The sequence below is a fragment of the Cetorhinus maximus genome, chromosome 23 (genome assembly GCF_964194155.1).
Source record: "Cetorhinus maximus chromosome 23, sCetMax3.hap1.1, whole genome shotgun sequence".
NCBI lineage: Eukaryota > Metazoa > Chordata > Chondrichthyes > Lamniformes > Cetorhinidae > Cetorhinus > Cetorhinus maximus.
This window is the reverse complement of record NC_135901.1, coordinates 29,851,135-29,871,405: the sequence shown is the minus strand read 5'-3', so window position 1 is coordinate 29,871,405 and position 20,271 is coordinate 29,851,135. Positions and strand designations below refer to the sequence as shown.

The 20,271-nt window shown below is 44.6% G+C and overlaps 2 protein-coding genes and 2 pseudogenes across 6 annotated transcripts in view; 2 read left to right on the top strand and 2 right to left on the bottom strand.

The window, feature by feature from the left end:
• LOC144697957 (uncharacterized) overlaps nucleotides 1–19,843 on the bottom strand; it is a 375,283-nt pseudogene extending 355,440 nt beyond the window's left edge. Inside the window, exon 1 of the transcript XR_013580441.1 lies at nucleotides 19,595–19,843. The product of XR_013580441.1 is annotated as an uncharacterized LOC144697957 (transcript). The remainder of the gene's footprint in view (nucleotides 1–19,594) is intronic.
• Nucleotides 1–20,271, top strand: part of LOC144697263 (uncharacterized) — a 330,696-nt gene that overhangs the window by 259,823 nt on the left and 50,602 nt on the right. The gene's annotated exons all lie outside the window — the stretch shown is intronic.
• LOC144697287 (uncharacterized) overlaps nucleotides 1–20,271 on the top strand; it is a 685,032-nt gene that overhangs the window by 662,121 nt on the left and 2,640 nt on the right. The window contains exon 2 of one of the 4 annotated variants that reach the window (XM_078569242.1): nucleotides 19,966–20,042. The exons of 1 other annotated variant lie outside the window; for it this stretch is intronic. The gene's annotated coding sequence lies outside the window, so the exon portion shown is untranslated. Of the gene's footprint in view, nucleotides 1–19,871; nucleotides 20,043–20,118; nucleotides 20,166–20,271 lie in introns of those variants that run through there. 2 more of the 4 variants (XM_078569240.1, XM_078569243.1) reach the window with 2 other exon arrangements.
• Nucleotides 15,135–18,267, bottom strand: LOC144696925 (uncharacterized; annotated as a pseudogene).

Sequence of the window (20,271 nt, the reverse complement as noted above, 5' to 3'; positions counted from 1 at the left end):
CTGACTGGCCTGGCCCTGTGCTGTAGACTCAATGGAACAGAGACAAATGTGTTTCTTTTAGATATACCTGCAGTGGTAGAAATTCGCTGGTGTCTCAACTGGGTGCATGAATGGCTGAATCCCTTCCCAACCTCAGATCAGGTGAACAGTCTCTCCTCATTGTGAATTCGATGATCAGTTGCAGCCTCATCCATGGGTAATCAGACCCTGACAATTTCCACTTGCTTTCAGCCATTTCTCACAAAAGCTACTCGAATTGTAAGCTTCTGTCTGAAATTTTACTTTCCTATAAATTTCAAACTTCAGTATTTCTCTGTTACCACGTTCTAATCCTGACAGCCTTAGGGTGGAGTCAATCATTATTTTTGTATTGATTTATTCACAGAGTGAAACATTACAGGTATATTCCTCCTGACTCCACACTATGTCAGTAAGTCTCTATTGATGTGCACTCATGTAAATATACAATCATATACAAATATACAATCAATATCTACTTAACCTGAATAGATACAGTTAACACCCACAATCAGAATATCTAAAAAATCTCTAATCGGTGTCTCAGCAGTTCCGATGAACAAGTGAATCCCTTCCCACACACAGAGCAGGTGAATGGCCTCTCCCCAGTGTGAACTCGATGGTGTGTCTGCAGGTGCACTGACTGAGTAAATCCCTTCCCACACTCAGAGCAGGTGAATAGCTTCTCCCCGGTGTGAACTCGCTTGTGTCTCTGTAAGTTGGATGAATCAGTGAATCCCTTCCCACATGCAGAGCAGCAGAATGGCTTCTCTCCATTGTGAACTCGCTGGTGTCTGTAGGTGGGATGACTGAGTGAATCCCTTCCCACACTCAGAGCAGGTGAATGGCCTCTCCCCGGTGTGAACTCGCTTGTGTTTCTGCAGGGTGGATGAATCAATGAATCCCTTCCCACACACGGAGCAGGTGTATGGCCTCTCTGTGCTGTGAACTCGTTGGTGTAGCTTCAGGTTGGATGGCTTAATAAATCCCTTCCCACACACAAAGCAGGTGAACGGCCTCTCCCCAGTATGTATGTGTCGATGAGTTTCCAGATCTGACGGGGCTTTGAATCCCATCCCACAGACTCCACATTTCCACCGTTTCTCCATGGTGGGTGCCCTTGTGACTATCGAGGTTTGAATATCAGTCGAAGCCTCGTCCCCACACAGAACACGTGTACAGTCTCTCCCTGCTGTGAATGGTGTGATTTATTTTGGGCTGTGTAACTGATTAAAGCTCTTTCCGCAGTTAGTGCGCTGGAACCCACTCACTCAGATGTCTCGATGCTTTTCCAGTCATACTGATGTTTAAATTCTTTTGATGCGGACAGAACAGGGAAACATTTCTCCTTCTATATTCAAAGACCAATGATATTCCAATCCTGATGAATTGAGTGACTTGTCAGATCCTGACGTGATGTTTGGTTTGAGATTTCTGTCTGTAAATTCTCCTCTTCTAATATCCTGTAAAAGGAGTTTACAAAAGTCAGTGCAGGGTAGAAATTCAGAACAGACAATTTGAGCTTTTCTGGAACATTATTTTCTTTGTCATTCCCCAAAAGTTGTACATCTCCATCCCACACACTCTCCCTCTGTTCTCACTCTGTGTACCTGATATTCACCCTCCCAATTGTCCTGAAGGTGCCGGTTTATGCTGATCGACAGATCCATGCTCAGCACTTGCTGTCCTGTACACAGAGACCCTAAAATCTTCATGCAGGCTGCTCGCCATATATCTGTCTATGTTACTGGACTAAAATTATGTGCAATATTCAGTAATGTCAGACTTATTAGAGATATGGTGGTGGGGGGAGTGAGGGAGAATTTTATTCAGGGAGCGAGTGGACATGACCGACAACAACACGAGACCTAGAAATTCAGAACAGACAATTCTAGTTGCTTTGATCCCTGTGACTTGAAATATAGAATATATACATATATATATATATGTGTGTGTACATATATATGTGTGTGTGTGTATATATGTGTGTGTGACTATATATATGTGTATGTCTGTGTGTATATATATATATATATATATGTGTGTGTGTATATATATATATATGTGTGTGTGTGTATATGTGTGTGAGTATATATATGTGTGTGTCTGTGTGTATATATATATGTGTGTGTATATATATATATGTGTGTGTATATATGTGTGTGTATATATATATATGTGTGTGTATATATATGTGTGTATATATATATATATACGTGTGTGTGTGTATATATGTGTGTGTGTGTGTCTGTGTATATATATATGTGTGTGTATAGATATATATGCATGTGTATATATGTATATATACGTGTGTGTGTGTATATATGTATGTGTATATATATGTGCATGTATATATAGTATATATATATGTGTGTGTGTGTGTGTATATATAGTATATACACACACGTGTATATATAGTATATATATGTGTGTATATATATGTGTGTGTACATATATGTGTGTATGTATTTATATAGTATATATATGTGTGTGTATATATGTCTGTATATATGTGCGTGCGTGTGTGTGTGTGTATATATATATAGTATATATATGTGTGTGTGTGTGTGTATATATATATATGTATGTGTGTGTGTATATATATAGTATATGTGTGTGTATATATATATATATATATATATGTGTGTGTGTGTGTGTTACATCGCTACAATGCTATGGGACCAGTAATATTATCTCATGTAGTTTATGACAGACCCAGAAATAATTTGGGCTCCACGACCTCGTCTGGTCGAACAGGGATTGACCAATGGAGAGAGATGAGAGACCGCAGGCCAGGCGCGCGGACACGGAAGCCCCGCCCCCACCAACTGTTCCCCCTCCCCCTCCCCCTCCCCCTCCTCGAGCCAAGGTTTCCAGGCAACCGACTGACGGCTACGGCCAGAGCGAGAAGTCGTTCGGAGACAAAAACAGAAATACCTGGAAAAACTCAGCAGGTCTGGCAGCATCGGTGGAGAAGAGTAAAGTTGACGTTTCGAGTACTCATGACCCTTCAACAGAACTAAGTAGAAATAGGAAAGGGGTGAAATATAAGCTGGTATAGGGGGTGGGAGGGGAAGAAGGTGGGGGGTGGGTTGATGGGTTTGTTGGGACAAGCAAGCAGTGATAGGAGGAGATAACCAAAAGATGTTACAGACAAAAGAACAAAGAGGTGTTGAAGGTGGTGATATTACATAAAGGAATGTGCTAATTAAGATTGGAGAGCAGGACAAGCGAGGTAGCTCTAGTGGGGGTGGGGTGAAATAAACCATGGGTGGAATACATTTAAAAATAATGGAAATAGGTGGGAAAAGAAAAATCTATATAAATTATTGGAAAAAACAAAAGGGAGGGGGAAGAAACGGAAAGGGGGTAGGGATGGAGGAGGGAGTTCAAGATCTAAAGTTGTTGAACTCAATATTCAGTCCGGAAGGCTGTAAAGTGCCTAGTCGGAAGATGAGGTGCTGTTCCTCCAGTTTGCGTTGAGCTTCACTGGAACAATGCAGCAAGCCAAGGACAGACATGTGGGCAAGAGAGCAGGGTGGAATGTTAAAATGGCAAGCGACAGGGAGGTCTGGGTGATGCTTGCGGACAGACCGAAGGTGTTCTGCAAAGCGGTCACCCAGTCTGCGTTTGGTCTCTCCAATGTAGAGGAAACCGCATTGGGAGCAACGAATGCAGTAGACTAAGTTGGGGGAAATGCAAGTGAAATGCTGCTTCACTTGAAAGGAGTGTTTGGGCCCTTGGACGGTGAGGGGAGAGGAAGTGAAGGGGCAGGTGTTGCATATTTTGCGTTTGCATGGGGAGGTGCCGTAGGTGGGGGTTGAGGTGTAGGGGATGATGGAGGAGTGGACCAGGGTGTCACGGAGGGAACAATCCCTACGGAATGCCGCCGGGGGGTTGAAGGGAAGATGTGTTTGGTGGTGGCGTCATGCTGGAGTTGGCGGAAATGGCGGAGGATGATCCTTTGAATGCGGAAGCTGGTGGGGTGATAAGTGAGGACAAGGGGGACCCTATCATGTTTCTGGGAGGGAGGAGAAGGCGTGAGGGCAGATGCGCGGGAGATGGGCCGGACACGATTGAGGCCACTCAGAGAACTCGGGAGAGGGGAAGCTGTGCGTGTGCGGGGGAGAGCCTGCCCATTCCCGTCATGCTGAGGGGCTGACCAATGGGAAGAGTTGGAGGACCGGAAGGATTCTGGTCCTCCAGCCAATCAGAGCGCGAGCTTTGTGTGAATGAAGCTTGAGCTTCACACAGACTAGAACTTCCTCCTGTGTCCAACATCTGTGAGTAAAACACTTTCTTTTCTACCCCTTTCCATTTCTTTTCTCATTCTGGGGGTAAATTGTTGACTTGCAGGATCTGAAGGGAAAGGAAGTGAATCCAGGGAGGGTGCAGACTCTGGAAAGGTTGGCCCAGGTCTCTCTCTCTCTCTCTCTTAAAGACATTGACATCCTTTGCTCCCTCAGCTTGACACATTTATTTGTCTGGCTAAAAGGATGGTCTCTTTCCTAATGTTCACAATTAAAGGGTGGTTTCCCCAGGAGATGGCTGACATTTAAATGACAGTAAATTAATATCGGACAGAGATATGTCTAGTGTTGTTATATGGTACATATTAGATATGTTATTTATGGTTCTCTAGTTATATTTATTTTATTTCTAGCCTAGTAACATATGAAGCAGGTAAATACATAATATATTGTTATGGTTCTCTAATAAAGTACATTTATTATTATTGCTAGTTTTGTAATATCATACTGTAGCTATGTTATATATTTCCAGTCATGGAATCATGATGACACAGGAATCCATTTGGCAACTCAAATCGATGCCGACTCTCTGTTGAGAAATCCAGTAGTCCCATTCCCCCTCGATACCCCTCCGCCATTCCATTTTATTCAAGTGCCCATCCAATTTTCTTTTGAAATTATTAATCCTCTCTGCTTCCACTACCCTTGTAGGCAGTGAGTTCCAGGTCATGACTACTCACTGCCTAAATAAGTTTCTTCCTTACCCCACCCCTGTATCTCTAATCAAGGAATAGAATGCTGTAGATTATACACATTGTTTAGTCCACTAAATATGTAAATATACATTTAGGGCAGCAGCTTGCATCAAGATTTTCAGGTTTCTGTGTCTGGGACAAGAAGCAGTGAGCATGGATCTGTCGATAAGCATATATCAGCACCTTCAGGAGAATTGGGAGGGTGTATATTAGGCACAGCAGAGTGAGAATTCAGGGAGTGTGTCTGGGATGACTTTTGGGGAATGACAGAGGAAATAATGTTCCATACAATCTAGAACAATCGGTTCTGAATTTCTATCCTGCACTGACAGTGATGACCTTTGCAAACTCCTTTTACAGGATATTAGAAGGGGAGGATTTGCAGACAGAAATCTGAAACCAAACATCACATCAATCCTGCCAGAGGCACTCAATTCATCAGGAGCTGAATGTCATTGGCCTTTGAATCTCGAAGGACAAAGGTTTTTCTGTTCTGTTACCTTCTGAAGTTTTCAAGCATCAGTGTGACTGGGAAAAACCTGACACACACACACCCAAGTGAAAGTGTTCCAGTGCGCTGACTGTGGAAAGAGTTTTCACCAGTTACAGTGTGTGAACGTGGCTCCAACTGATCGTCAAACCTGGAGATACACAAGGACACCCCCATCATGGAGAAACGGTGGAAATGTGGGGATTGTGGGAAGGGATTCCGGTCCCCATCTGAGCTGGAAACTCATCGTCGCTATCACACTGGGGAGGGGCCGTTCAGCTGCTCCGAGTGTGGGACGGGATTCATTAATTCATCCAACCTCCGGAGACACCAGCGAGTTCACACTGGGGAGAGGCCGTTCACCTGCTCTGAGTGTGGGAAAGGATTCACTCAGTCATGCCACCTGCTGAGACACCAGCGAGTTCACAAGTGATTACAGGGTTGGATTCTGCTGTTTTTGCTGCTGTTAGTCACATCCAGGACTGAACCATGTTCATTCTGACAATTGGTGAAGTGGGAGGGTCGGAGGGTTTCTTTCTGCTGGACTGGCCGATCTCACGACTTTGTTTCCAGTGGGCTGATGCTCTTTGAATCTGGGAGTGCACATTTACGTTGTAATGATTCGCAAAAGCTGATGAAATACATTTATTTTATCCTGGATAGTAAATAGTGTTTTTCCTACCACTACAGGTAGATCTAAAATAAATACATTTGTCTCTGTTCCATTGAGTCTACAGCACAGGGCCAGGCCAGTCAGCTCAATTGGTCTCTGTCAGTATTTATGCTCCACATGAGCCTCCACCTACCCCTCTTCATCTACCCCCATCAGCATATCCTTGTATTCCTTTCTCCCTCATGTATGTATCTAGCTTCCCCTTAAATGTATTCTTGCTGTTCACCTCAACCACTCGCTGTGGTAGTGAGTTCCACATTCCCACCACTCGCTGGGTAAAGAGGTTTCTCATGAAATCCCTATTGGATTATTGAACCCCTTCATCATCTTAAAGATTTCCATCAGGTCACCCTTCAGTCTTTTTTCTAGAGAAAAGCAGCCCCAGCCTTTCCTAAGGGTGAAATGCTCTCAGGTCTGGTATTATTCACAGAATCACATAATCCTTATGGTGCAGAAGGAAGCCATTTGGCCCAACGAGTCTGCACTGGCTCTCTGAAAGTGCATTCTGCCTAGTCCCACTCCCCTGCCTTATCCCCATTGTTATGATGTGGTAGGTGTATTTGCCAGATTGACCAAATCCCAAAGAGAAACTTGGCCAAGCTATTAGAACGATTTTGCAATTTGTATTTATTTCAAGAAGGTTCATGCACTGAAGTCAGAAGTAAAGAGTCCACTACCAGCTTTAAGGATTTTAAAGATTAAATCAAAACATTTATCAACGAAAGAAAAGAAAACTTAAACATACAAGATGACAGTTACACAGTTACATTTAGTCTTATAACAGTTCCCACAAGATGTCTAATTAACTAGACTTCCAACTATGCACCTCTTTGAGACAACTGTCCAAATTGATTCTTCATGTATCAAACATCCAGCAATATTACCACAAGCACACACTGTTGCTATCAGGGAGGTATTTCACAGCTTCTTTCTTCCTCTCCCTTAACAGTGGAATTTCAAGGCTCCTAACACAACCTTGCACTCTGGAACGCAAGCACTTCTTTGGGGTGACCAGAGGCTGCTTCTTCACAAGTCTGTTTTACACAGTCAAGATCCCACATGGCCACTCCCCATACAGCTTCCCATCTTTCTGTTAATATATTTCCTCCCTTTGGATCTGTAAATCCCATTGTTTCACCCTTTCTTTGGTAGTTACTTTTCCCAAAATATAAAAATCTTTCATGTTGTCCTTATGTCCAGCACTTTCGTGAAAAAATAAACTTAATAACTTTGCCTTACTTATCTTGCCAGTTGGAAAACATCTCATCATGTCCCTTTGAAAATCAAACAACCTCTCAACTCATCTCTAAATACAAATTCCATTCACACTGTATCTGCTGGGACTTCATCCTAGCTTACCCATCCATTTCAAATGCCTGTTTTACACCGAACCCCTTTGATGATTTAAACCTTGCAGTCTGACTGTCTGCAGTTTGATGAAATTAGCCACACATACAGCCCCCATAAGCCTGCTTTAAAGCATCCCACAGTAAAATTAGGAAAAAAAAGATATTTCCTTTACACCGTAACCTTACACATTCTTTCTTTTCAGATAGCAATCCAATTCCCTTTTGAACACATCGATTGAACCTGCCTGCATCACCCTCTCAGGAAGTTCGTTCCAGACTCTAATCACCCTCTGGGTGAACAAGTTTCTCCTCACATCACGGTTTACTCCTTTTGCCAATTGTTTTGAATCAGTGCCCTCCAGTTCTTGTGTTTTCTTGAGTGGAAACAGTTTCTCACTATTTACCCTGTTCATACCCCTCTGGATCTTGAATATCTCTATCAAGTCTCCTCTCAGCCTTCTTTTCTCCAAGGAAAACAGTCCCAACCTCTCCAGTCTATCCTCATAGCTACAGTTCATTATCCCTGGAATCATTCTTGTGAATCTCCTCTGTACTCTCTCCAATGCCTTCACCTCCTTCCTCAAGTATGGTGCCCAAAACAGTATTCCAGATGAGGCCTTACTCGTGTCTTATAGTGTCTGCTTACTCTTGTACTCAATGCCTCTCTTAATAAAATCTTAGCCTAAGATACTATATGCTTTATCAACTGCGCTCTCAACATGTCCTGCTATCTTCAATGATGTATGTACATATACACCGAGGTCCCTGTCTTCAATGACGTATGTACATATACACCCAAGTCCCTGTCTTCCTGCACCTTCTTTAGAGTTTCTGCCTGTATTTTATACTGTCTCTCCTTATCCTTCCTGCCAAAATAAATCACCTCATAGTTCTCTGCATTGAACTTCATCTACCACATCTGCCCAATCCACTAACATGTCTCTGTCCTCTTGAAGTTCGAGACTATACTCTTCACAGTTGACAACGTTTCCAATCTTTGTATCATCTGCAATTCTTGTGAATCTTTGTTGCACCAGTCAGCCCTATTTCCCTGTTCTATCCCTATATCTCTGCACGTTTATTTCCCTCGAGTGCCCGTCAAATTTCCTTTTGAAACTGTTCACTGTCTCTGCTTCCACACCCCATCCCCCCGAAAGGCAGTGAGTTCCAGTTCATAACCACTCGCTGTGTAAAAATATTCTTCCTCTCATCCCCCTGCATCTCCTGTCCAAAACTTAAAATCTGTGTCCCCCTCATCCTTGTACCATCAGCTGATGGGAACAGCTTTTCTTTGTCCACCTTGTTCATTCTGACAGTTGGTGAAGTGGGAGGGTCGGAGGGTTTCTTTCTGCTCGACTGGCCGGTCTGTTGCTTAAAGCATATGTCTTTATGTAACCGAGTAACCTTGAGTAACCTAGAAGTCACAGCGCTCCTTCAGAAGAAAAGATCGAGTAGATGTTAACCCAGGCAGGTCCAGAACAGAACTGGAAAATAACGGAGTGAAATTGAGTGAGGAATCGGAGAGAGAGTTCTCCTCCCTCTCAAGCTGTGGACTGTAAGAATCCTTGGAGACCCCCTACTTCAGGTTTTCATGCTAATAAGTGAACACTGAATTAAAAGCTATGATTGGCTGTGCATTTATTTTTAATTTGATTGTTACACTTCTCCTGTTTTTATTCCTGTTGTGATTACTCTCTGGGTGAGGATGGGAAAAGGTGACAGGATGGGAAATTGTGGTTTGGGTCTTCATTGACCTCATGTTCACAATTAAAGCGGTGGTTTTCCCAGCAGATGGCTGACATTTAATGGGACAGTAAATTAATATAGGACAGTGATATGTCTTGTGCCGTTACATGATGCATATTTTATATTTGTGTGGGGCAGAGAACGACAGAGGAAAGAATGTTCCACAGTAATCAGAAATGCCTGCTCTGAATTTCTATCCTGAACTGACAGTGATGCATTTTGTAAACTTCTTTTACAGGATATTAGAAGAGGAGGGTTTACAATCAGAAATCTCAAACCAAACGTCATGTCAAGATCTGATCAAAATCAATTCATCAGGACCTGAATATCATCGGTAATTGAATCTAGAAGGAGAAATGTTTGTCTGTTCTGTCTGCTTCAAAAGATTTGAAATGTCAGTATGACTGCAAAAGCACTGAGACACACACACCCGAGTGAGAGTGTTCCAGCGCACTGACTGTGGAAAGAGCTTTACCCAGTGACACAACTTGAAAAATCATCGCACCATTCACAGCAGGGAGAGACCATACACATGTTGTGTGTGTGGATGAGCCTTCAGCTTCAGCAGTTCAAGAAGGCAGCTCACCACCACGTTCTGAAGGGCAATGACGGATAGGCAATAAATGCTGGCCGAGGCAGCGATGCCCATATCCCATCAATGAATTTTTAAAAATTGTCAAACCTGGAGAGATACAAAGGGCACCCGCACCATGGCAAAACCATGGAAATGTGGGAACTGTGGGAAAGGATTCAGATCCCCATCTCAGCTGGAAATTCACCAACACAGTCACACCGGGGAGAGGCCATTCACCTGCTTAGAGTGTGGGAAGGGATTCACTCATTCATCCTCCCTGCTGAGACACCAGCGCATCCACACTGGGGAGAGGCCGTTCACCTGCTCTGAGTGTGGGAAGGCATTCAGTACTTCATTTCACCTGGTGACGCACCAGCGAGTTCACACAGGGGAGAGGCCATTCACCTGCTCTGAGTGTAGGAAGGGATTCACTCAGTCATCTCACTTGCAGACACACCAGCGAGTTCATTCTTGGGGGAGGCCAGTCATCTGCTCTGAGTGTGGGAAGGAATTCACTGGCTTGTCACACCTGCAGGTACACCAGCGAGTTCACACCGGGGACAAGCCCTTCACCTGCTCTGATTGTGGGAAGAGATTCACTCAATTATGTAACCTGTAGACACACCAACGGGTTCACACTGGAGAAAGGCCATTCACCTGCTCTCAGAGTGGGAAGAGATTCACTCAGTCATCCACCTTGCTGACACACCAGCGGGTTCACACTGGGGGGAGGCCGTTCACCTGCTTTGAGTGTGGAAATGGATTTGCTCATTCATCGCAACTGCTGAGACATCAGCGAATTCACACTGGGGAGAGGCTGTTCACCTGCTCTGAGTGTGGGAAGGGATTCACTTGGTCAACCTACCTGCTGAGTCACCAGTGAGTTTACAAGTGATTGCAGGGGTTGGATTCTGCTGTTATTGCTCCTGTTAATCACATCCAGGACTGAGCCATGTTCATTCTGACACTTGGTGAAGTGGGAGGGTCGGAGGGTTTCTTTCTGCTGGACTGGCCGGTCTCACGACTTTGCTTCCAGTGGCTGATGCTCTTTGAGCCTGGGAGTGCACATTTCCACTGAAATGATCCACAAAAGCTGGTGAAGTACATTTATTTTATCCTGGACAGTAAATAGTGTTTTTCCGACCACTACAGGTAGATCTAAAATAAATACATTTGTCTCTGTTCCATTGAGTCTACAGCACAGGGCCAGGCCAGGCGGCTCAATTGGTCTCTGTCAGTATTTATGCTCCACATGAGCCTCCACCCACCCGTCTTCATCTCCCCCATCAGCATATCCTTCTATTCCTTTCTCCCTCATGTATGTATCTAGCTTCGCTTTAAATGTATTCATGCTATTCACCTCAACCACTCGCTGTGGTAGTGAGTTCCACACTCTCACCATTTGCTGGGTAATGAGGTTTCTCATGAAATCCTGATTGGATTATTTAACCCCTTCAGCATCTTAAAGACTTCCATCAGATCACCCTTCAGACTTCTCTTTTCTAGAGAAAAGCAGCCCCAGCCTTTCCTGAGGGTTAAATGCTCTCATTTCTGGTATTATTCTTGTGAATCTTTGTTGCCCCTTCTCCAGTGCCTCTATTTCCTTTTTCTAAATGGAGATCACAAATGTTTACAGTACTCCCAGTGTAGCCTAACCATGGTTCGAAACAAGTTGAACATAACCTCCCTGCTTTTCAATTCTATCCCTCGAGAATGGAACCCTATATCTGGGCCCCACACTTTAGGAAAGATGTGAAGTTCTTAGAGAGGGTGCAGAGGAGATTTAAGAGAATGGCACCAGGGATGAGGGACTTCAGTTAGTTGGAGAGACTGGAGCAGCTGAAATTATTCTTTTTAGATCACAGATTCATTAGGGTAGAGAAGGAGTTCATTCAGCCCATCGTGTTCACACCGGCTCACTGCAGAGCAAACCAGTCAGTCCCATGGCCTTGTTCTATCCCTGTCGCCCTGAAAATTTATTTCCCTCAACTGCCCATCCAATTTCCTTTTGAAACCGTTCATTGTCTCTGCTTCCACCCACCTCGCAGACAGCGAGTTCCAGGTCAACACCACTCACTGTGAAAAAACGTTCCTCCTCAAACCCCCCCCATATCTTTTAATTTTCATTCTTTCATGGGGTTGTGGGTGTCACTGGCTGGGCCAGCATTTATTGCCATCCCTAATTGTCCTTGAGAAGGTGGTATTGAGCTGCATTCTTGAACCGCTGCAGTCCATGTGGTGTAGGTACACCCACAGTGCTGTTAGGGAGGAATTCCAGGATTTGACCCAGCGACAGTGAAGATATACCTCCTGTACAAAACTTTAAATCTGTGTCCGCCTTGTCCTTGTACCATCAGCAAATGGGAACAGCTTTTCTCTGTCCTCCTTATCTAAACCTGTCATAATAATCTTGTACACCTCTATCAAATCTCCCCTCAACCTCCTTTGCTCCAAGGAGAACAACCCCAGCTTCTCCAACCTAACCTTGTGGTTAAAATCCCTCATCCCTGGAACCATTCTGGTAAATCTCCTTTCCATCCTCTCAGCGACCCTCACATCCTTCCTAAAGTGTGGTGACCAGAACTGGACTCAATACTCTAGTTGTGGCCTAACCAGAGTTTTATAAAGGTTCAGCAAAACTTCCCTGCTTTTGTTCTCAATCCCTCTATTTTTGAAGCCCAAGATCCCATGTACCTTGCAAATTCCTCTCTCACTCTGTCCTGCCACCTTCAATGACCTCTGCACATGAACTCCCTGCTCACTCTTTAGAACTGTTCTATTTACATCTATATTTCCTCTCCCTATCCCCTCTGCTAAATATCATCGCCTCAGTCTTCTCTGTATTAAATTCCATCTGCCACCTCAGAGAATGTTAAGGGGAGCTTTAAGTGTTAAACTAAACATTCAGAGAAGAGGAGGCACTGCCTCCTTTAATATGTCACCCACAATTGAAGATGATCCCCTCCCTTTCAATGTATACGAGGCTCATAGAGCACTGAAGGAGGCCATTCGGCCCATCATGCCGGCTGCTGCGAATATATAAGTTCATAATTCATACGTTTTCAAAAATAACTTTTAGTTTGGGGATTGAAATGTAGCTCGATGGAAACTCTGGGTTGAGAAACTGTTGAACACAACTCTGATGGAAATCCAAATCAAAGAAGGCTGGGCTAATTACAGTTAAAATGTGACCTTTGTTTATTCAGTAAGGTCAGCGTTAATAGTGAGAACACTTAAACAATGGATGATCCATTGTGGATTTTTATTTTTATTTTCTCACTGAAGGCAGTTTCAGTCAGCAGCCTGCGGGCAGCTTGGTCAGTCAGCAGGAAGTGTGGGACCAGGAGCTGTGAACCAGCTGTGGGACAAGAAGCCAAGAGGGTAATTAGGAACCAGCGTGTTCCTCATGTTTAAATCCCTTAGCAAGAAGGTAGTGAAACTTCTGCTTGAACTGAGAAGTTCACAGCTTTGAGGCCTTAAAGGAAAGTTGCAGTGTTTCTTAGCCTAAAGCTGATGGAAGGACCCCCATAAAGTCTTGGAGCTTGGAGAATAGCTGGAATACTGAGGAGAATTAAAGTGAATTCTGGAGAGCTTTGACATCCCTTTGGGATGGTCCCAGGAACAGAAGCGAATGAACCTTCAAGATACCATTAAGTATAAGTTCTCTTGTGGAGAAGTTAAAAAGTAGAACTGGGTTTAAAGCATAAAGCTTTATAAACTATAGCATTAAGTTCGTAGTGCTGGTTTTTAATATTCTTTTGTTTTATATATACAGTAAATTTTGGTTTTGTTTGTAAGTGTGGAATCTTGTGGTGTAATTCTTTCAGTTATCACTGGGTGTTCGAATTTCCCTTTCAATGTTAACGGTCCTGACGGGGATTGTAACAATCGGCAGAAACAATATTTCAAAACAAACCAAAGAGGACAAAATATGACATTCCTTATTTTGTACAAAGCATTATTACATCTTAAGACATCCCTCTTCTAAGATCCCCAGTAATTTCTTAGTTCGAGCACTTCTTTTTATGAAACAATCTGATAAGTGATGACTAAAAATGGAATGAATTGTAGTCCCTTCGAAAGCAGGAGGGCTATCACCTAGCACAGAGGGTAATTTGGGATTTCTCGAAAGGGACTTTTCCCTCCAACCATCTGAAGTGAATTCTTTACATGAATCGTCCATGTCAGTGCAGTCGTCAACTTGCTGTTTGGCTGATCAGCTAAGATTTTCTGCAGCATTTCATCGATCACAGCATGATTCCTTTCACGGAGTCCATTGCTGAAAGGACTTTCAGCTGTGGTGTTCATGACCATAATGTTCATGTTTTCTCACACGTCTCTAAACTCGTCATTAGCAAATTTCCCCTCCATTATCAGTCAGAAACTTAGCTGGTGCCCCAGGTCCAGTCCCTATCCATTTCCCCATGACTTGATCTGTAATCTTCCTTTTGTCCTTGCCATGTATTATTGGAGAAAGAGTAAATCGGTTACCATGTCTATAAAGTGTAGAATGAAAATATTTCTGTCTTTGTCCCATCCCTTTAGATCCATGGCAACTACCTTGTTAAAGTCACGTGCAAAGGGAAGGTTTACAATAGGATGTGATGGCATCCTCCCATACTTTTTACATATTTCACACTTTGCTCTAATCTTCTCTATGAGCCTCGTATACTCTTCACCAACCACCCCTGCATCTTTTAGCAGGATTTGTTATCTTTGACAGGAAGGGTGAGCAAATTGTCTGTTTAGTTTTAAAATAATTTGTTTTTTTCTTTCTGATTCTTATCATTGATGCCATTAATCCTTCTCAAACACTCTGATTAGAAACATCAGGTATTGTTAAGGGGAGATGATAATGTCCTGACTGAGTCAACTGCAGATCCACTGACTTTCCATGTCCATTTGCATTTGTGCCTTTTTTGTGGAAGGTTTACTCAACAGTAAGGGTACCTCACTAGAGAGTACACCAGTCCTGATAAAGTGGCTGACTCCAGCTATTTTGCAAAAATCCCCACTCTTTTTAGTGACGTCAATGTGCTCACATCACCAAAGACAAGGCAAACTTTCATACTCCTTGTGTCAATCCTCATTACGAGGTGAATCTGGATAACATTTTCACCAACTGATCCACATACTGTCGAGGTGCAGCCACTGTCTAACACAGCAGTTGAATGAGTCTGTGATGAATCATCACTGGACCAAAGCTCCTTGTGACTAGTACAATTCCTTCAGAGTGATCATCATCATCGGCCTCAGAATTCTCTGTATCATGTGTCACTTCAAAGACCCTGATTTTCCACTTTGGGCAGTTCATCACATAATGATATTTTGAGTCAGACCTGAAACACCTGTTAATTGTTCCTTGGTCACTCCTGGGGTTCATTCACTTATTAGCGCTGTTCCAATCCTGTCTCTTGTTGTGATATCCAGATCTGCTAAAGATGTTTTCACCCTCATTCGAAACCTGTCAAAGTCCATCTATGCATCATAGGCATCCAATAGACCATCTTTCTTGTAAATCTCATCAATGAACCTGAATAGAAGATCCAAACCTTCTTCAGTGACGGGCATCCAGCTCACTAAATAGTTTGCTTCTCATTTTACTTTTGTTGGGAAGTGACAATGCCAAGACCAGACCTTGTTTCCTCCTTGGTAGGGACATAACCCGTGTCTACATCTCCACTTCATTGTTCCACTGGTCATGTGGCTCAGACTCCGAGAACATCGGCGGATAATCAGACCCTGACAATTTCCATAACACAAAAGCAAATTACTGCAGATGCTGGAAATCTGACACAAAAACAGAAAGGGTTGGAAAAACTCAGCAGGTCAAGCAGCATCTGTGGAGAGAGAAACAGAGTTAACGTTTTGAGTCCGTATGACCCTTCTTCAGAGCAATTCCCTGACAATTTCCACTTGTTTTCAGCCATTTCTCACAAAAGCTACTTGGATTGTAAGCTTCTGTCTGAAATTTTATTTTCCTTTAGTTTCCAACCTCCACCATTAGACAAGTATTCTCTGTTACTATGTTATAATCCTGACAGCCTGATTGTGAAGGAAGAAACTGCAGCCAGTCTTTGCTTTGTATAGATTTATTCACAGTGTGATACATTACAGGTATATACCTCCTGAATACACCCCATTATGTGTCAGTAGTGTCTCTTTATATGTGCTCAAGTAACCATCCAATAAATGTCCTGCACCTGTATATATTTTACCTCAATTGACACAATTAACTCCCACAGTCCGAGCAGGCTGGTTAACCGAGTGAATCCCTTCTTACACTCAGAGCAGGCAAAGGGCCTTGCCCCGGTGTGACCCTGTTGATGTGTCAGCAGGTAGGATGAAAGAGCAAATCTCTTCCCACACATGGGGCAAATGAAGGGCCTCTCTCCAGTGTGAACTTGCCGGTATGTCTGCAGATGGGACGACCGAGTGAATCCTTCCCACATCGAGTGGGTGAATGGCCTTTTTCAGTATGAACTTGTTGGTGTGTCAGCAGGTGAGATAACTGAGTGAATCCCTTCCCACACACAGAACAAGAGAATGGCCTCTCCTTGGTGTGAGCGACCTGGTGTGCCACTAGGTGCGCAGACTGAGTGAATCCCTTCCCACACTCAGAGCAGGTGAAAGGCCTCTCCCTGGTGTGAACTACCTGGTGTGCCACTAGGTGGGATGAATGAGTTAATCCCTTCCCAAAACTCGGAGCAGGTGAATGGCTTCTCCCTGGTGTTAACTATCTGGTGTGCCACTAGGTGGGATGACTGAGTGAATCCCTTCCCACACTCAGAGCAGATGAATGGCTTCTCCCTGGTGTGAACTGCCTGGTGTGCCACGAGGTGGGATGACTGAGTGAATCCCTTACCACAAACAGAGCAGGTGAACGGCCTCTCCTCAGTGTGAACTACCTGGTGTGCCACGAGGTAGGATGACTGAGTGAATCGCTTCCCACAGTCAGAGCAGGAGAACGGCCTCTCCTCAGCGTGAACTACCTGGTGTGCCACGAGGTAGGATGACTGAGTGAATCGCTTCCCACAGTCAGAGCAGGAGAACAACCGCTCCCGGGTGTGAACTGCCTGTTGTGCCACAAGGTGGGATGACTGAGTGAATCCCTTACCACAAACAGAGCAGGTGAACGGCCTCTCCTCAGTGTGAACTACCTGGTGTACCAGTAGGTAGGATGACTGAGTGAATCGCTTCCCACACTCAGTGCAGGTGAACGACCGCTCCCGGGTGTGAACTGCCTGGTGTGCCACAAGGTGGGATGACTGAGTGAATCCCTTCCCACAGAGCAGGAGAACGGCTTTTCCCTGGTGTGAGCAACTTGGTGAGTCACCAGGTGGGATGACTGAGTGAATCCCTTCCCACAAACAGAGCAGGAGAACGGCTTTTCCCTGGTGTGAGCAACTTGGTGAGTCACCAGGTGGGATGACTGAGTGAATCCCTTCCCACAAACAGAGCGTGTGAACAGCCTCTACCCAGTGTGAACTACCTGGTGTACCAGTAGGTGGGATGACTGAGTGAATTCTTTCCCACACTCAGAGCAGGTGAATGGCTTCTCCCTGGTGTGAACTACCTGGTGTGCCACAAGGTGGGATGAATGAGTGAATCCTTTCCCACACACAGAGCAGGTGAGCAGTCTCTCCCTGGTGTGAGCTACCTGGTGTGCCAGTAAGTGTAATGGCTTACTGAATCGCTTCCCACACACAGAGCAGGTGAGTGGCCTCTCCCTGGTGTGAGCTATCTGGTGTGCCACTAGGTGGGATGACTGAGTGAATCCTTTCCCACACACAGAGCAGGTGAGTGGCCTCTCCCTGGTGTGAGCGACCTGGTGTGCCACTAGGTGTGAGGACTGAGTGAATCCCTTCCCACACACAGAGCAGGTGAGCGGCCTCTCCCTGGTGTGAGCGACCTGGTGTGCCACTAGGTGTGAGGAATGAGTGAATCCCTTCCCACACACAGGGCAGGGGAATGGCCTCTCCCCCGTGTGAATGTGTTGATGAGATTCCAGCACAGATGTGGTTTGGAATCCCTTCCCACCATCCCCACATTTCCACAGTTTCTCCATGGTGCATGTGCCCTTGTGTATCTCCACGTCTGTTGATCAATTGGTGCCTTGTCCACACACAGAACACATGTGTGGTGCCTCCCCTTTGTGAACGGTGTGATGTTTTTTCAGTCTGTGTAACTGCTTAAAGCTCTTTCCACAGTCAGTGCACTGGAACACTCTCACTCGGGTGTGTATGTCTCGGTGCTTTTCCAATCACACTGATGTTTGAAACATTTTGAAGCAGACAGAACAGACAATCATCTCTCCTTCTAGATTGAAAGGCCGATGATATTCAGGTCCTGATCAATCGAGTGACTCTGGCACATGCCAACGTGAATTTTGGTTTGAGAATTTCTAGCACAGATGGGTTCCGGAAACCCTTCCCACAGTCCCCACATTTCCATGGTTTCTCCATGGCGTGGGTATCCTTATGTCTCTGTGTTTGATGATCAGTTGAAGCCTCATACATGCACAGAACACATGTACAGTCTCTCCCCGCTGTGAATGATGTGATTTTTTTTTCAGGCTGTGTAACTGGTTAAAACTCTTTCCACAGTCAATGCACTGGAACACTCTCACTCGGGTGTGTGTGTCTCGGTGCTTTTCCAATCACACCAATGTTTAGAATCTTTCCCCACAGACAGAACAGACAAACCTTTCTCCACATTCAAAGGTCAATTATGTTCAGGTCCTGATTAATTGAATGACACTGTGAGAGCTTGATGTGATTTTTGGTTTGAGATTTCTGTCTGCAAATCTTCCCCCTCTAATATCCTGCAAAAGGAGTTTACTGTCAGTACAGGATAGAAATTCAGAATCGACAATTCTAATTTCTATGGAACATTCTTTCCTCTCCTGTTCCCCAAAACCTGTAAATCTCTGTCCCACACATTCTCCCTCCAATCTCACACTGCTGTACCTAATATACAACCTCCCAATTCTCCTGAAGGTGCAAATTCATCCCGATTGACAGATGCATGTTCAGCACTGTCAGTCCAGCAAACAGAGCTGTGAGCCATATGCATGAACACATTACAGGAGTACAAATGTTGTAATATAATATAATATGCATTGCATGATTAGAGGTATGGGGGGATGCAAGAAACAACAGTATTTAGGAGTGAGTGATCATGACCTGAAATTCAGTGCATCTGTGGATGGTGGAACTGGAGATGATCATTGATTTCAGAATGAAATTCGATGGACACTTGATAGAAATACACTTGCAAGTGAACGGGGATATCGAAGGGGAATGGGACTGACTGGATTCTTCCACAGAGAGTCAGAATGGACTTGAGTCGCCGAATTAACTCCTTCTGTGCCGTAATGACCCTATAACTGGAAATACATACACAGCTACAGTCCTATACTATACTATAGACATATCTCTGTCCTATATTAATTTACTGGACCCTTAAATGTCAGCCATCTCCTGGGGAAACCACCCCTTTAATTGTGAACATTAGGAAAGAGACCATCATTTTAGCCAGTCAAATAAATGTGTCAAGCTGAGGGAGCAAAGGATGTCAATGTCTTTAAAATAAAGAGAGAGAGACCTGGGCCAACCTTTCCAGAGTCTGCACCCTCACTGGATTCACTTCCTTTCCCTTCAGTTCCTGCAAGTCAACAGTTTCCCCCCAGAATGAGAAAAGAAATGGAAAGGGGGAGAAAAGAAAGTGTTTTACTCACAGATGTTGGACACAGGAGGAAGTTTTAGTTTGTGTGAAGCTCAATCTTCATTCACACAAAGCCCGCGCTCTGATTGGCTGGAGGACAAGAGTCCTTCCGGTCCTCCAACTCTTCCCATTGGCCAGCTCCTCAGCAAGAAGGGAAGGGGCGGGCTCTCCCCCACACATGCGCAGCTTCTCCTCTCCCGAGTTCTTCGAGCGGCTTCTCGCTCTGGCCGGAGCCGTCAGCCGGTTGCCTGGAAACCTTGGCTGGAGGTGGTGGGGGAACAAAGGGTAGGGGCGGGGCTCCCGTGTCCGCATGCCTGGCCTGCAAACTGGGACCCGAGGACGTCACCGCGGAGCAGAGTGATTCCTATTGGCTGATTCAGGCAGGGTCCCATTGTGGACGTCACAATGCGGAAGTTGGACAATGAGCTTCAGACTAAAACTTCCTCCTGTGTCCAACATCTGTGAGTAAAACAGTTTCTTTTCTCCCCCTTTCCATTTCGTTTCTCATTCTGGGGGCAAATTGTTGACTTGCAGGAACTGAGGGGAAAGGAAGTGAATCCAGGGAGGGTGCAGACTATGGAAAGGTTGGCCCAGGTCTCTCTCTCTTAAAGACATTGACATCCTTTGCTCCCTCAGCTTGGCACATTTATTTTTCTTGCGAAAATGATGGTCTCTTTGCTAATGTTCAGA